This window comes from Bufo gargarizans, chromosome 2 (assembly GCF_014858855.1).
Source record: "Bufo gargarizans isolate SCDJY-AF-19 chromosome 2, ASM1485885v1, whole genome shotgun sequence".
In the NCBI taxonomy this organism is placed as follows: Eukaryota; Metazoa; Chordata; class Amphibia; order Anura; family Bufonidae; genus Bufo; species Bufo gargarizans.
This window is the reverse complement of record NC_058081.1, coordinates 615,491,585-615,506,115: the sequence shown is the minus strand read 5'-3', so window position 1 is coordinate 615,506,115 and position 14,531 is coordinate 615,491,585. Positions and strand designations below refer to the sequence as shown.

The 14,531-nt window shown below is 42.9% G+C and overlaps 1 protein-coding gene and 1 long non-coding RNA gene across 2 annotated transcripts in view; one reads left to right on the top strand and one right to left on the bottom strand.

The window, feature by feature from the left end:
* The first annotated feature begins 893 nt into the window (after positions 1–893).
* DISP3 (dispatched RND transporter family member 3) overlaps positions 894–14,531 on the top strand; it is a 152,661-nt gene continuing 139,023 nt past the window's right edge. Inside the window, exon 1 of the mRNA XM_044278328.1 lies at positions 894–1,167. The gene's annotated coding sequence lies outside the window, so the exon portion shown is untranslated. The remainder of the gene's footprint in view (positions 1,168–14,531) is intronic.
* LOC122926825 overlaps positions 8,478–14,531 on the bottom strand; it is a 35,683-nt gene continuing 29,629 nt past the window's right edge. The window contains exons 2-3 of the long non-coding RNA XR_006387724.1: positions 12,932–13,142; positions 8,478–9,182 (exon numbers count right to left, since the gene is read on the bottom strand). This is a non-coding gene — a long non-coding RNA (uncharacterized LOC122926825). The remainder of the gene's footprint in view (positions 9,183–12,931; positions 13,143–14,531) is intronic.

The window sequence follows — 14,531 nt, the reverse complement described above, 5'->3', positions numbered from 1 at the left end:
TTAACCCCCGCACCCCAACCAAGACTTCTTTCCATGGGGTTGGAAGATCTGCACAGGTTCTATCAGTGCTACATGTCTATTGCACTGTACTTCTTGGGTAGGGGGATATCCCACCAGGCTTATGCCCCATAATTGGACCATCCTGAGGTCTCCAATTGATAACATTGTTCTGTCTCACAGAATGCCAGGCGCTAGAGGAACCTATTGCTTAGTTGAAATCGATCTTCCAGATCTATGCATACAATGCTAAATGTGCAGTGAAGACTGACACACAGGTAGCAAACAGTGTGTGTTATTTAGGATCAGTGGAAAGCTGGACTGTAAAAGAGGTCATAAGAAATCTTTGAATTGGATCTGACGAACAGCTACAAATAATATTTACTTAGATATCCTATAAATCTTTAGCTTTTTCTTTAAATAATAAATAAATAAATCTGTTTTTGAGTTTTATTCCTGAGAAAGTTGGGTGGAAATCAATATGGCCTCCTTTAGTCTCCCCTCTGAGAGCTGTCCTCAGCTTGCCCATACCTGAGAGCCACTTGGCCAGCCAGGAATGTAGGACAGCTGTGTACAGATGTAGCAGAGCCTGGCACATGTCCTGGGGATTGTTTGTGTGTCCATAGAGTCAGCTCTGCTACATCTGTATTTATTGGCGGATTGCTGTCAGTCACCCCCCCCTCCAGCCCGGGCTCTGTGCCCACACAGGGCATGGGGACTCATGTGATGTAAGACCCCCTGCCTGCCCTGCAATTCCCCTGCCAGCTGAGGAGTGAGTGCCAGCTCTCTTCACCAGCAGAATATATACGAGGGCTTGTACCAAGCGCGGGCAGCGCAGGGAGGTGTTGACTCCTGCGGGATCCGGCGCCTGAGCCCAGTGTGCCGCTCCCCCGGGCGCAGGCTGCTCAGCACCACGACAGCTCCCCCCGGCCGCGGCGGCTGCCCCTGTGGAGGGCACTGGTGCCAGGATGAAGGATGCCTCGCCCCCTCTGTCGTGCAGCTGAGTGGTAGGAGCCCAGATCAAAACAAAGGAGAGCGCCACATAAAAGCCTATAGCAGCCGGAGAGCAGTGCACAGGCGGGAGCAGCACAGACGGGGAGCTGGCGCTCTACTCTATCACCAGGTCCAGCGGGGAGCCCACAGCAGCACCCACACAGCACCCTGCTCAAGGTAAGGGCGGGGGCACTGTTATAGGGTGGCTGTCTCCAGTCATCAGCATTGCTGACAGGGAATGACAATGTGTGGAAGTTAGCGCAACTATAAGTGCATGTGTGAGGACAAAGGGGGAGATATAGGTGCAAGTGTGTGCATTAGGGCAGCGTGGCTAACCTCCGGGGTATGTAGGAGGGTATATGGGTTGTGGGTATGTATGAGGGTGTAGAGGCTAGCTGTAAGTAGAAGAATGTATAAGGTTATACAGGATCATATATATATATATATATATATATATATATATATATATATGTATAAGTGTATGCATAAGGATATAGAGGATATTATATGTGTAAGTGCATGTATGAGGATATAGAGGATACTATATGTGTAAGTGTATGTATGATGATATAGAGGATATTATATGTATAAGTGTATGTATGATGATATAGAGGATATTATATGTATAAGTGTATGTATGATGATATAGAGGATATTATATGTGTAAGTGTATGTATGAGGATATAGAGGATATTATATGTGTGTGTATGTGTGAGGATATGGAGGATATTATATGTATAAGTGGATATATGAAGGTTTAGAGCATATATATATTAGTGTATGTATGAGGATATAGAGGATATTATATGTGTAAGTGTATGTATGATGATATAGAGGATATTATATGTATGTGTATGTATGATGATATAGAGGATATTATATGTGTAAGTGTATGTATGAGGATATAGAGGATATTATATGTATGTGTATGTATGAGGATATAGAGGATATTATATGTATAAGTGGATATATGAAGGTATAGAGCATATTATATATATATTAGTGTATGTATGAGGATATAGAGGATATTACATGTGTAAGTGTATGTATGAGGATATAGAGGATATTATATGTGTGAGTGTATGTATGAGGATATAGAGGATATTATATGTGTGAGTGTATGTATGAGGATATAGAGGATATTATATGTATGAGTGTATGCATGATGATATAGAGGATATTATATGTGTAAGTGGATATATAAAGGTATAGAGGATATTATATGTGTGAGTGTATGTATGAGGATATAGAGAATATTATATGTATAAGTATATGTATGAGGATATAAAGGATATTATATGTATAAGTGTATATATTAGGGTATAGGGGCAATGACACGTGTACGTATGAGGGTATATGGGCTGTGAGTATGTATGAGGGTGTAGAGGCTAGTTGTAAGTAGAATAATGTATAATGAGGGTATAGAGGATATTATATGTATAAGTGTGTGTATGTATGTATTAGGGTATGGGGCAATCACATGTGTGAGTAAGGGGAGTATATGGGCTGTGAGTATGTATGAGGGTGTAAAGGATATTATATGTATAAGTGTATATATTAGGGTATAGGGGCAATGACACGTGTAAGTATGAGGGTATATGGGCTGTGAGTATGTATGAGGGTGTAGAGGCTAGTTGTAAGTAGAATAATGTATAATGAGGGTATAGAGGATATTATATGTATAAGTGTGTGTATGTATGTATTAGGGTATGGGGCAATCACATGTGTGAGTAAGGGGAGTATATGGGCTGTGAGTATGTATGAGGGTGTAAAGGTAAGCTGTAAGATTAATAATGTATGTATATTCATGAGGGTATAGAGTTTATTATATGTATACATGTATGTATGAGGGTATAAAGGATAAATATATGTATAAGGGAATGCATGAGGGTATAGATGATTTTTGTGTAAATGTATATATGAGGGTATAGGGGATAATTATATTTGTAGATGTATGTATGAGTGTATGCATGAGGGTACAGAGGTACAAGTGTCTGTACGCATGAAGAGGTACAGGCAGAAGTGTATGTCTGTGGGTATGGAGGGATAATTATAAGTATGTGTAAAAGACATGGGGGCATAATTATTTGAATAAGTGTAATGTATGAGGGCAGAAAATGATGTATGTGTGTATGTCTGAGGGTATAGGGGATCATTTTATAGATGTATGTACGTGTATATATGATGTTTCAAGGCATGGAGATAATTGTGTATATCTATAAATGAGGCTATACAGCTGGCTAATTATTTGTATAGGTTTATATATGAGGGTGTAGGTATGGACGGTGTAGTGGTATGTGTAGTAGGATATGTGTTTATGTGTGTGTATAGAGGATTACTATGTGTGTAGGTATGGACTGTGTAGTATCCATGCTGATGGGATGTATAGGGAATAACTATATGTACAATGTGTACAGACAGATACAGTAGATGTATTCTTACCCCCTATAATTCCTATGTATTTTCTGTACATGAAGATGAGCCTATTCAGATAGTCCCCCATTTACCTCATACTTACATGCAGGTGTTTGCAGAATATCCCCGCACATGTACGTACTGTATTCATGTAGCTATACGGAGGATGGAGGTAGTGATATGTGTCATTGAATGTCTCCCTGTATATGAGCCGGGCAGCACCCGGGGTAATAATGATAGTAATGCTATGGGTACAGTGCACACTGGAAGTTTCAGCTGTGGCAGCGCAGTCTCCATTGTCTACAGAGCCACATGGATGGTACATGGGGTGGGGGGTCTAACTGTATCATAGAGGGGCAGATAGATAGCATGTACCCATATACCCCGGGTCAGTAATAAAGAGCTCATCATACTTATAGGGGAATAGTCTAATCCATGATTATTATACAATGAGAATAAAGCCCCAGGATGTCTGTATCAATATTACACCTCCTGAGTGTAATACCTCAGGATATAATGTCTCAGGATATATCACAATAGGTCTCAATGTAATATAGCTGTAGAATGTATCAGAATATAATGTATTAACATTGTGTCTCAGGATATAATGTATCAGTATAATGTCTTAGGGTATAATGTCTTGTGATATAATGTCTTAGGATATAATGTCTTAGGATATAATGTCTCAGGGTATAATGTCTTGTGATATAATGTCTCAGGGTATAATGTCTTGTGATATAATGTCCCAGGGTATAATGTCTTGTGATATAATGTCTCAGGGTATAATGTCTTGTGATATAATGTCTCAGGGTATAATGTCTTGTGATATAATGTCTCAGGGTATAATGTCTTGTGATATAATGTCCCAGGGTATAATGTCTTGTGATATAATGTCTCAGGGTATAATGTCTTGTGATATAATGTCTCAGGGTATAATGTCTTGTGATATAATGTCTCAGGGTATAATGTCTTGTGATATAATGTCCCAGGGTATAATGTCTTGTGATATAATGTCTCAGGGTATAATGTCTTGTGATATAATGTCTCAGGGTATAATGTCTTGTGATATAATGTCCCAGGGTATAATGTCTTGTGATATAATGTCTTAGGATATAATGTCTCAGGGTATAATGTGCCAGATTACGTCTCAGTATGTCTTTGGATTTAACGTCACTGGATATAATGTCTCGGAATATAATATTAGTTTCGATCTGCACCTGGTATTCAGATCTTCGTTCTGTGTAACTCACTGTAGGAAACTCCACTCTGGCAGTGCCCTGGTATTTTCCTGGCAGTGGATCCGCTGCCTGTGTAAAATGGGTTTATCACAAATTGTACTGACATCTAGTTACATGCCATAAAATGCCTTTTTCATATCCATGTCTCCCATTAGCTGCGCCCATCTGCCTCTATCACCCCAAACTCCCTGTAAGAATGAGCTCTTTGACCCGTCCTGTCAGGGCATGCTGCCCACTTCCCCTGTGTAATCCACTGTTTGACCTCATTATTACACCGCCATGGAGTGTATTCGTTGGCTGTGGAGACGATGCAGAGCTGGTGTCTTTTATACATAGTGACATGCATATTAATGCTCTGCCAGTCTATTTTCTGACTACCCCTCCCTCATTACCCTCATAATCACATTTTAGCCTTTGCAATTAGCACCAAGTTCCCAGAGCCAGCCTGGCGTGCCCGATCCCCTGCCATACAAGTGCCCAGACTCTTTGTCCAGCTCCCTGGTGACTGCAATGAAAGCCTTTGTCCTTTAAAACCAGCTTCATTGTGCCGTCTGCATCCTCCTGCACAAAACGGAGGAGACTGTAATTCTATGCAGATGCATCCATAGGTGCACTTATAGGAAGAACAATCGTGCTTAACTCCTTCATTGCCTGGACAGCGTTCATTTACCATTGGAGTGTGCTGGCTCATCAGCTATAACTTTTTGTATCTATGGTGAAACTGAGGGCTTTGCTGGTACCTGTGCCCAGAGGTACGCCTACCCCCATCTCACAATTTAGCCACCTCTACAGATGAAACTGATTTTTTTTTTAGGCCTATAGGGTAGCAAAATGTTAAATTTGCACATTTGCCACATGACCTAAAATAGGAGCAAGTTTCATTTTCCATGTAATAACATTTCTGGAGCATCTATTCTTATGGCTCTGTGTCATATACTCCTCTATTACTCCTGCTAGAAGTTATGAATTAATTGCCAGCGGTCTACAATGAAGGCCAAGGTGGACATTACCATTTAGGGATGTGTCCTGCACCGACTGACACTGTCCAATCAGTCCTGCCAGTGTCAGACTGTACAGGGACACACCTTGAACTGGTGATACCCATCTGGATCTTCACTTTAAACCACTAGCAATTCATTCATAACTTCTAGCAAGGGTAATAAAGGAATGGCACAACATAGAGTCTTAAGACTGGATGCTCCAGAATTGTTATTACATGGGGAATGCAAGTAGTTACTAAAACAGGCATGTCAGGAGCGGTGACGGGTCCTCTTTTGTTATATTGATGACCTTTCCTCAGGATAGGTCATCAATATCAGGTCGGCGGGGGGCTGACTGCTGGCACTCCCGATGATCAGCTGTTTGTAGTGAACACAGCGCTCGTACGAGCTCTGCCTTCTCCTCACTCAGTCTGAGTATCGTATCGGCAGCTCTGGCTGTATCGCTAGAGGTATAACCAGTAGGAAGAGAGAGATTGTGATCCCACTGTATAGAGCGCTAGTGAGACCACATCTGTGCAGAGACGGGCTACAAAAATGGTGGAGGGCATAAAAAAACTGGATAGACTTAAAGGGAACCTGTCACCGTGATTTTGTGTATAGAGCTGAGGACATGGGTTGCTAGATGGCCGCTAGCACATCCGCAATATCCAGTCCCCATAGCTCTGTGTGCTTTTATTGTGTAAAAATAAAAGATTTTATAAATATGCAAATTACCCTGAGATGAGTCCTGTATGTGAGATAAATCAGGGACAGGACTCAGCTCAGGTTAATTTGCATATGTATCTTTTTTTTACACAATAAAAGCACACAGAGCTATGGGGACTGGGTATTGCGGATGTGCTAGCGGCCATCTAGCAACCCATGTCCTCAGCTCTATACACAAAATCCAGGTGAAAGAGCTTCGGCTGTATAGCCTTGAGGAAAGAAGGGAAAGAGGGCACGTGATCGAAACCTTTATATCTGTTAAAGGTATAAATAAGGTTCAGGAGGGAAGTGTTGTCAATAAGAAGCTAAACACAAGAAAAGGGGCACAATCTGAAAATAGCTGGGGGTAAGATCAGGAGCAATGTCAGGGAATATTATTTTACTGAAAGGGTTGAAGCTTAGAATCTGCAGTAAGAGGCTTTAACTATGCCTGGGATAAACACACGTCTATCCTAAGATAAAAAGAAGTAATGTAAAGGCGGACTAGATGGACCAGGTTGTCTCTTTCTGACATCAGTCTTCTATGTTTACGCAATGTCGATGGTGAGCAGGTGTAATTTCAAGTCCACCGTCCCATTCACTTCAATGGGACAGATCCTTCCTGTTCACGTGAATAGGACAAAGCCGTCCCATTGAATTAAATGGGGAAGGAGCAGATATAATTACACCTGTTCACCAATGCAATGTCGACAGCGAGCAGGTAAACAGTGAAGAGAGCACAACACTTGTACAAGCACTGCATTCTCTTCAAACGGCTGAGCAATAGGGAATCAGGCCTCCTCCGATCTGTTACTGATGACCTATCCTGAGGATAGGTCATCAATATAACAAAAACGTACAACCCCTTTAAAATAGAGTTTGAAAATTGATTCACCATTTTGAGCATTATATATTTTGTTATGTAGTGAATGTCTTAAAAACCATTAAAGGGCTTTTCCGAGACTTTAATACTAATGACTTATCCTTAGGATAGGTCATCAGTATCTAAACGGTGGGGGTCCGACACCCGGGACCTCTGCTGATCAGACGTTTCAGAATGCACTGGCGTTCCTGTGAGCACTGCAGCCTTCTTTCAGCTTTCCCTAGTGACACGTTCCTCGGTCAGGTGGCCTAGCCACAGCTCAGCCACAATGAAGTGAATGGGGCTGAGCTCCATACCAAGCACGGCCGCTATACAATATATGGCACTGTGCTTGTTGAGCTGCAAGCTCCGACCCCCACCGATCAGATACTGATGACCTGGCGAGAGGAAAACTCTTTTAACACTATTTCTTTCACTTAAAAGTGTCCAAAAAGTCTGTGACAATTCATTTCTGACATCATAGTGGTTGGAGCTCCACTTCATCAGTAGTAGTAATAGATGTAGTTAGATTATAACATTTTGGCTTCTTGCAGCTGCCACTAGGGGGAGCTGAGGAGATAGAGAGGTAGTACTTTGAAAGCCATGACAACATAAGTCAGCATAGCAACTACCAGGAGAGTGACAGTGGCTTTTGGCCATTAGAAGGCGGTGGAGGGAAGGGTGTCATGGCTTTGTATAGTTGTCAGACCTGACCTCATGTCCAAAGTAACTGTCTGATAATTTACTTAGAACTTCAGCCCGTACACAGAAGGACACCGTTATGCTCTCAAAGCAGTAGCAAGACACATAATTGAGAAAAACAGATCCGTCAATAGCCTCTTGTTACAGGTCTCTGTGTAACAGCAGATCTAAAAGACCTTGAAAGCACATGGTGGAGGCTGAGTTCTCTTTTGTGCAGGCATTTAATGGTTAATCCGTTCTGCACAGCATGAACGTCTATTTATATGGGTAGCAAAACTTTGATGTCAGTGGCTGTTCCTGATGATTGACAGGTCGTACACGACTTATTGTCATGCTGATAATAGAGTGAGGATCGGGGAATGCTTTCACAGTGATATTTACTTCTGTACGAGGCGAGTACCATGAGGACTGATTGTACAAGGTCGTCAGGACGGATGCTGCAATATCTACTTTCAAGGTTGGAATCTGCATCACTTCGCTCGTTATTGCTTTTCTAATGTAAATGAATCTGTGCTGGGGTCATACAAGCTATTTACATTCAGTTTTCTGCTTTGGGAATCAATGATGACAGAGAAATGGATTCTGTAATTTGCAGGTTTTTTTATTTTTATATTTTTTTTGAAATTTTTAGAAACAGCATCACGTTTGTTTGTAGGGAAATAAGGCAGACTCAGAAATGACTATGATAAGACCCATCATCTTCAGCATATTCACGGCGTTGTTCAGTGTTGGTTGTGTTATCAAGTGGCATCATGCCATCTTTTTCAGAGGCTCTGTGTCATAGTGCCATTGTTCTGCATCCAAATTTCTGTGTTCAGTTTTTCTAGTTCCCCCAAGCACAAGTCTTCTATGGTCTTAGCACTTGTGGTCTTAGTTTCAGCCAGTAGTGGAAAAAATGATGCAAAGTAAGAATGCTTTCAAAAATAGAAGTGGTAATAGATTGTTTTTTTTTATCAATTAACGAAATGCAAAGTGAATAAACAAAAGAGAAATCTAAATCCAATCCATATTTGGTGTGAAGGTTCTTTGCCTTCAAAACAGCATGAATTCTTCTAGGTACACTTGCACACCGTTTTTGAAGGAACTTGGCATGGAGGTTGTTTCAAGCAACCACAGATCTTGTGGAGGTAGCCGTGCTCAAATCCTTCTGTCTCTTCATGTAATCCCAAACAGATTGAATGATGTTGAGATCGGGGCTCTGTGGTGGCCATATCTTCACTTCCAGAACTCCTTGTTGTTCTTTATGCTGTTCTTAAAGACATTGGCTGTATGTTTGGGATTGTTCTCCTGCTGCAAAATACATTTGGAGGAAGTCATACACCTCCCTGATGGTATTGCATGATGGATAATTAGTGCACACTAGCATTAGGAATCTTTGTCAGGCTGTTCCACCAGGGAGCAGCCTGCCGAAGATGTCTGGATCTGGCACTCACCGGCCCCATTCACTAAAATGGGGACTGGCAGAGATCCGGCCGCAACCCGGCAAACATGCCGTGAATCGGCCGGACGAAAGACCGGATCTCCATCAGCCAGATCTCCACTGGTCCCCATTATAGTGAATGGGGCCGGATGGAATTCCAAGAGTGCCCGGGAATATACTGCTGGATCTGCATAACGTAGATGTGAAACAGGTCTTATCTGCCTGTATTTCTCAGCACTGAGGATGCTATTAATCCTAACCACATGCCCAACACCAGCCTGATTCAGCTGATTGGTGGAAGTGCCAGGTGTTGGAACCCCACCAGTCTGATATTAATCATTTATTCTAAGGATAGGTCATCATTATCTAAGTCCTGGAAAACCTCATTAAATGAAGTCTGCCACCACCGCAGACCATTTTTAATTGTTTGCATCACATCATAGCTCTCTTAATGTCATTTTCAAATATACCTTTTTATGATTCCTCTACTTTTGGCCCAGAAAAAAAGTTTTTTTATAGATGTGAAAATGAGGATAACAGAGCTCATGGGGCACAGCTATGCCCATTAGAACGGAACCCCTCTCCTACCCTCCTCTACTTCTCTCCACTTCCAACCCTCCTCAACATCATCGTGCCTTGTGCAAGCACACATCTCCTTTTTGTCTGCGCCTGCGCCTTACGGGCCCTTCTGTAGCCAGCAGCTTCATCCACTGAACTTCAAATCCTTCCAGTGCATGTGCAGTTCAGTGGATGAAGTCACTGGCCACAGGGGAGACAAGGAGATGTACACATGTGTGAGGCATGATGACGTTGAGGAGGGTGGGAGGTGGAGAGAAGAAGAGGAGGGTAGGAGCGGGGCTCTACTCTATTGGGTGCAGCTAGGCTCCTTTGGCAATAAGTACAGCCCCTTGGACTCTTTTATCCTCATTTGCATAGTTATATAAACCTGTTTTTCAGGGCTAAAATAAGAGGGATCAGGACATAAAGATGTATTTGGAAATTATATCAGGAGATGCAAATGTTTAAAAATGGTCTGCGGTGGTGACAGACTCCCTTTAAATGATAAAATTGCAGCTTCTTGCTTCTACCATGTGGGAGAGCTTACTGCATACGGGTTTACAAAAAAGTTCAATAAAATAACAGTATGCATTTAACTCCTAAGCTCCCTCTAGCCGTGGCAGAAAACAGCCATATTGTCATGGCGGCACTGCGTACTTGCCTCCGTTCCGCTATCCTGGGCAGGCACATGTGCTTCATCAGGCACCTAGCACTTGCCTGGTGGCTGGGCCCTCCTCTTCCCTCCAGCAGTGGGGCTGGCTGTCGAAATCCTGTGTCCCTCACTGTAAGCCACAGCCTGCCCCAGGCTACATGTCCTCTTCCTGTTTCCCATAGGATGTACATGCATTTCCCGTCTCTTAATAGGCCAGCGTACAATTACTCCCAATTTCCATCACCCAATGGCTGGACACCCATGGGTACTTAAGGCACCGTTTCCAAGGGAGAGGTGCCTGAGCTTTTATTATTCTAACTTGCTAGTCCTAGTGAAGATGAGCTTTCTGTTTGCCAGTGTAGCAAATCTGCCTGTTTACTGACTCTGACCCTCGGCTGCCAATCCTGACTTCTGCCTGTTTACTGCATTGACTCTCAGCTGCCTACACTGACCTTGGACTTGTTTTACAGATATGCATGAACTCTGCCAACCCTGACCTCAGCCTGTTGACTTGAATATTGCCTGTTCCTTTGGTGCTTTGCATCGGTGTCTCTGAACCCCATGGGTCAGCTGCCAACTACACCGGAACTATTCTAAGAGGTAGCAGCCTGACGGCTCCACTGCAGGAAGGGTCAGGCTACTTTCACACTTGCGGCAGAGAGATCCGGCAAGCAGTTCCGTCGCTGGACCTGCCTGCCGGATCAGGCAAAATGTATGCTAACTGATGGCATTAGTAAGACTGATCAGGATCCTGATTAGTCTTAAAAATGCCTGATCAGTCTAAAAAATGCATTGAAATGCCGGATCCGTCTTTCCGGTGTCATGTGGCAAAACGGAGACGTCATTTATTTTTTTCACCTTTTTTTCAGTCTGCGCATGCGCAGAACGGAACGACGGATCCGGCATTCCGGTATTCTGAATGCCGGATCTGGCACTAATACATCCCTATGGGAAAAAATGCCGGATCCGGCGTTCAGGCAAGTCTTCAGTTTTTTTTAGCCAGAGATAAAACCGTAGCATGCTGCGGTTTTCTCTTTTGCCTGATCAGTCAAAACTACTGAACTGAAGACATCCTGATGCAAACTGAACGGATTACTCTCCATTCAGAATGCATGGGGATAAAACTGATCAGTTCTTTTCCGGTATAGAGCCCCTGTGACGGAACTCTATGCCGGAAAAGAAAAACGCAAGTGTGAAAGTACCCTCAGATCCATGTATAGCGTTTAAAGGCTGAATACCAGGTTTCTACCAGAATAATGCCCCTACTGTACGTCTAACCTAAAGTCAAACCTGCTAATTGTCCTGGTGGGTCCACACCCACTGCCCGTTACACATATTTTTTGTTTAGATCTATAGCTATATAGGGGATATTTATTGGAACCAAACTGGAGCAACAGTCTCTATATAGATATAAATACATAGATATATTAACTTAGAATTTATTTAGATTAGAGAAAGGAAAATTGTGTCCAAAAAGAAGTTATAAAAGGTCATGTGCAATTGCGCAATTGGAATATAATCTAATGGTAGATGCACATGACCATGTTACTGTTCTGTACAGCAATGTTTTTATGTGAGAACACTTCCATAATATGATATGGGATGATCCATAGTATGGGGGTTGGGACTATAGGGACTCTGTGTGCGGCTCTGATGTCGCGCAGTGACTATTCTTTTTACTGAACGGGCGGGTGTCAGCATTACATGGAAATATAGAATTCCTCCAGATTACATTTATAGGCAGCTACTCAGGTAACATGATAAAGTGACAAATAGGGAATGATATGTTATAGAAGACACTTTTACTTTATTCCCAGTTCAGCAACAGAAGGAAAACAAAAACTACCATCATATGCCGACTAGTTCTCTACAGTTCTTTGGTTATTTCTCGCCTCTACAGTAAAAATAATTGTATAGTGAATGCAATCAGGGGAGTCTTTGACAAATCCTAAAGCCCTCTTCGTCATTTGGACAGATGCACTGAGAGGATTTTTATTATTGTACTTTCTACTTTTCTAGAGTCAAAAAAATGTGTGCATGTGGGGGAGGGTTGCATTAACTCCTGGCATACCCTGACAGCCTGATATAGCATCTCTCTGTATGGGGCCCGGTGGTAACCATGCAGGGAAATTAAACATTACTTCCAGGTTCCCTTGCACATCAGGCCCAGCAGATGGACACTTTGTGAAAAAGCTAAGGCTTTACTAAAATGGAGTTTCAAAGTTGACCATAAAAAGCATCAACAAAATGCTGTTGATGGATCCCATATTCTTATTGTTGGTATCTATAATGTAGTCTGCTACAGATGGCTAGGAATCCTATTGTTTTAGTAATGCCTTCTCCAGGATTCTCTTCTATTTTAAATGCCTCCTCCCACCACCCACCAGACCTGTGAAGGCATATACTTACCTACTTCCAAGTGCACCGTTCCGGCTCCTATTGTACACCATTGTGAGTGTGCTCCCCACAAGTAAAATCAAATGGACAGGGTCACATCCAATTACGGACTGAAGAGGTGACATGTCCCATAAGTGGCACGTGACTTCACCACTGTGCCCATCATTGGCTGCAGTGGCACACATGACTCCATCCATTATGGATAGAAACTACTGTCAGTTTTCTGTTGATGTAAGGGAAAGATGTTATATGTTAGTAAAATAGTAGATTAGTATAATTAGGACAACATTATGCCAGTTCAGTTTTTTGCTTAATAGGCCGATAAAGATGCTCAGAGAAAAGCACTGCACTTGTGTAAAATCTGATGCTTTACTTGAGTCATCCATCCCCTTCCCTCTCTGGCCACAATGAACAGTTTGATAAGAAAGTCAATAAAGACTGCGTGCTGTTCTAAAAGTTCACAGAAAGGAGGAAACATAATTGCATGGGATTGTGATAATATGAACAGTGCTGGAAGGCGTGTATGTCCCACTCAGGTACCTCAGATGGGTTAGACAACTAAAATCCAGAGAGTTGCAGTAGTTTCAGCAAAGCAATGTTTGCTGAGACAGTTTTGATTTATTAATTCTGGGCTGGATTTTAATTGGATTGGCGGGTAGGCTTGACAGTGGGATCTGCCAATCCACACCCTTCCTGCACGGGTATTCCCTTCTACCTGAGGTGATAGCAGGTAAGGCCTGCTGTAATCAGGCTGGCACGAAGCGCCTCACAGTATGTCATTTGGGGAAAGTGTGTGTGATCCTGGAGCAGAGGCTCTGTGTGAGTGGTCTCAGCCAGGTTGGCTGAGGGGCCACGAGGCTAGGCGGTAGCCTGAAATTTGGGGGACGCGGTGACACCTGTGAAACAAGGATCACGAGGCCATAGTCGGGAGGACTACTGGGCCACAATCCCTCTAAAGGTATTGAAGTGTCAGAGCCTGGAGGTTGCTGGACTGAATGGAAAGCAGCATTTGTGTTCCATGTGTGAACAGGGCTCTCAGGGATACGTTTATGTGTTTAGTTAGAGCCTAGCCGGGCAAGGGTTTGTTATTTTGTGGGGATGTCACATGTGATAAGTTGAAGCTGCGACTTCGTAACCTGTGGTTTACTGAAATGTCTGAAATAAAGCAAGAGTTTGGACATTATAACCGTGTCTGCGAAGATATCTGTGAGTGTTACTCCCCCCCCCCCCCCGAAAAGAGATAATCCCTTACATTTGGTGGAGGATGCGGACACCCGGAAGTTGTCCATGAGAGAATTAATGGGCCAGTAGCCCAGCAAAAATGGACTTGTTGCTGAAAATCTTTCCTGCTGCCATGGGTCTCATGGAGGAATACGCCTGGCGGTTGTGGTGCATACAGCAGGGAGAAGAAATGGCCACAGCGATAGGTTACTCCCAAAGTGAGTTGGCGAAATTTGATGCAGAGCGAGAGGCTTTAGAGGTGCAACTGCAGTTGCCCCTGAAGAGAGGATCGTCGACGCTGTATGGACACTTTTCAAAATTTCAAGAGGTCAGTGGTGTGCTGGGAGTATCGAAGAAAAAGCAAATATATGCCGTTGTCAAGGGCAACCGT